The sequence below is a fragment of the Phodopus roborovskii genome, unplaced genomic scaffold (assembly GCF_943737965.1).
Source record: "Phodopus roborovskii unplaced genomic scaffold, PHOROB, whole genome shotgun sequence".
Taxonomy (NCBI): domain Eukaryota; kingdom Metazoa; phylum Chordata; class Mammalia; order Rodentia; family Cricetidae; genus Phodopus; species Phodopus roborovskii.
The window spans coordinates 99,555-103,383 of NW_026126170.1; positions in this window are offsets into that span (position 1 = coordinate 99,555).

Sequence of the window (3,829 nt, forward strand, 5' to 3'; positions counted from 1 at the left end):
ATGTTTATGAAGCATGAGGCATGTACAACTTAGTACTAGATGCTTTTCACACACAAACACTTCGGGTATACTATATATATATGCTAAGGGTTTAATATTTCATACAACACTCACAGGAAATTTTTGTCATCATAATTTTTGGATATGGAACACTTAATAAGTCATGGGGCTTCTGTCCTCATGAATGGATTCATGATGATAACATAGACAAAGTTAGTTTAGGTGTGTCTCGAGTATAGACTGTCACTAATATTCTCTCTATTCTCTCTCTTGTCCTCATCCAGCCTTCTCCCTCTTCTCGTTGTCTCTCTGTTATCTCATCAGTAACTTTGTCCTTTGTGTGTCTCATTCCATCCATCCATCCTCTCCTGTTTCCCCTCATCCCTGCCATAAATCCTCTCCTCTCTCCCCTCACTCCCTCCATCCATACTGTCTCCACTTCACTCACTCCTTCTTTCCATCTTGTCTCTTGTTCATTCACTCCCTTCATCCATTCTTCTCCATACTCTCTCTTTTATCTCATGAGTAATTCACATTTCTGTATGTCTCATTCCCTCCATATACACTTTCTCCTCTACCCTACCTCTTCACTCCCTTCACTCTTATATGCACTTTACAATATACCCATGGCTTAGCTCTGAAGTGTCTCCGAAAGCCGTGAATAAAAGCTTGCTCTAAGATAATGATGACATAGGCAATAAATACTTTAGGCAGTGGGGCCTACATGGATTAAAGAGGTATTTAGAGGTATCTTTGAAATTTACCTTGTTTATTTCCCCCCTTTCTCTCTGGTCCCCAGGAAGTGAGCTGTACCATGCCCATACCATCTTGATGTTTTGCCTTTCCATATGCCTTTCCACAAGCAATGGAGCTGAGCGATCAGGGCATGAGACCTCTAATATCATGAACTAAAATAAATATTTCTTCAGTTAAGCTGTTTTGCTGAGTTATTTTTTCATAGTTACAGAAGCTATTTGTCATTTTGTTTGTTTGTTTGGTTGATTTGTGGTTTGGTTTGGTTGTTTTTTTTTTTTTTTGAGACAAGATTCATGGTGTAATTCTAACTGTCCTGGAACTCACTCTATAGACCTTGTTGGCCTGAAACCCAAACAGATCTACCTGCCTCTGTCTCCCAATTACTGGGATTAAAGGCATGCACCACCACTACCCTGCTATTTGTCATGTTATACTGTAGTATCATTATGTATTACCATCCCATATTTGATTACCATAGGGCACTGCCCAAGTATTGGCTCTGTCTGACATAGTAGAGGTATGTAGGGTAGGTTCATTCCTGGCTTTCTTTAAACACTGATGGATGCTGCCAATAGAAATTGATGTCAGACTTTTGTCTGAACATGTGAAAGAAGGGAGTTTCATTAACTGTGGAGCAGTTAACAGAAATTAAGCTTGTACTATGGAGCATGTGCTAACAGCTACATGTCTATAATACAAAAGTACAAGGAAGTAAGAATGTAACCATGGCAATGGGGTTAATTCATCCCCTGATAAAGCATATGATGCTTGAATTTCCAAGCTTTTGTCTCAGTTTAGTGTTTGTGAATACTGACAAGAGACTAGAGAAGCAATTTGACTCCACACACTCTTGGTACACTTAGGTTCCCATACAAAATCAGGGACTACAGACTTAAACACTTGACAACAGGTGCAGCTTCACTGAGACACATGGTGTGAATTAAGTGATAATTGCAGATGTGTGGTTACAGTATTCACAGGATGGTATGGATTGCATACACAACTATAGAATATCAGATTTTCCACTTCTTTAAGAATAGCTGAAATTTTAATTTTAGATATATAATATTTGTGTGAGTGTTCATATCTATGTATATACATACATGTGTGCATGTAGGTACATGTCCATATGTGTGGTAGCACATTCGGAGGTTGGAGAACAACATAGGTCCTCTTGCAACACCCTATACTGTATTTTTGAGCCAGGGTCTATCAGTGAACCCATCAGCTAGAATGGATATCCAGGGAGATCCAGGTAAATGCCTATCTCTCTGCCTACACCATGAGCTGCCATGCCCAACTTTTTTTTTTTCCGTGAGTTCTGGGGTTCTGAACTCAGGTATTCATGTTTGCATTATAGAAACTTGATTATATCATCCAACTTCTCCATCACCCACATCATCCTATATACAATATTTGTTTGAGAAAGGATTTTATTCTGGCCTCATACTCACTATGTATCCCAGGCCATCTTTGAAGTCTCAATAGTCCTAACTCCCTATTTCAAGTACTAGGAATGACAAGTGCAGCATGCATGAAAGGTACTATACCAAATGAGTTCCAAGACCAACATTCTTATTTTTAAATGTCATTAAAATGTTAGGAATTTTAGAATATAGCAACACAAACAAATGGCCATATATCTAAGTTATATAATGATAGTGAAAGGAGGACACAATTAAGGTTTAGTTATAACATCAGCATACACACTATGATCTGCTAGAATTGAATATACTTTTATCTCATAAGGTGGAAACAGAATTTTTACTCTCCAAAAGACATGAAGTTTTATCAGCTAAGACTGATTTTCTTTTGTTTTTGCTTTAAAAAGATTCTCCAACTCAGCTGATCAAAATAACCTTTGAGTGTCAGATGAAGGTAATCAAATTTTGTCTGAGTCTTCATTAAAAATAACTGCATTGTCCTCTTCTGACTTGTTCCTGTTGGTCAGTGTGTCTTGTTTCTTGGTGTGTGTTTGTATATAGTGTATATATGTGGATTTGCATATAGTGTGTATAAAGGTAGTGGATAGTTGGTAGGCAATGGAAAGGAAACAAAGTTAATTAAGAGACATTAGTCCATTCAGACTGCTCTGAAAGAAGTTCATAAACTGGGTAACTTACAAACAATAGACAATGGTTGCAGATGGTCCTGGAGATTGGCAATCCAAGGTCAAGCATGGAAGATTTGTGAGGGGTGTTTCCTGAATTACAAACGAGACTTTTCCAAGGGTCTTCACAGGATGTATGGTTCAAGGAGCTCTCTGGTGTCTCTTTGATAAGGGCATGAATCCCATGCATGAGGATCCACCCTCATGACATTATCTCACTGTGGTACCCCCTCCACATTCCAACATCACCATGAGGATCAAGCACAGGAATATTTGTTTGAAAAATATACATTTGTTCTTGGACATAAGTTAAAATGTGCTAACAATTTCTGGGGAGAAAATCACTAATTTTAATATTAAATTTTTAAAGCCTGCAAATGTATGAGTTTAAAATAAATACAATACAAGTAAAATAGAAAAGTTCAATCAAACAGCTGGGAGGATCTATTCTGCAGAAAAGAACATTAGTGTTGTGTTTTCTTTTCTGTTGATTGAGTTGTGCAGGTCTCTTAGCCATCAGGCATCAAAAGTCAGAAAGCGTGAAAGTTCCCAAGAGGGCTATTTATGTCACCATCACTTTCATAAAGAATGAACGAAGAGGCATTTTCCAGGTAAGAAAACTGCTGGGTAATAAATGGTGCTGAGAAACATGCTTACATAAACATTCCAGGGAGTTGATGAGTTAATTTACTTGGAAATAAAATTAAATGCAATCAGGGGAGATGGTTGGGGAAAGGCTCATGTTAACAGTCACTTGGAAATGGGTCCCTAAAAGTCTTGAGAGGCAGGATTTCAATGTATTGACAGGGACTCCTCCAGTTTTCAGAGTCTTTGAATTCACAGACAGCTGTTCTCTCCAGAACTGTGCAATACCAGTACCTGTGGGGCTCCAGAATGTTGCTCACCTGGCAAAAACATCACCTTCCACTTGGTGGACTTAGTGGACCTCCATTCTTATCACTT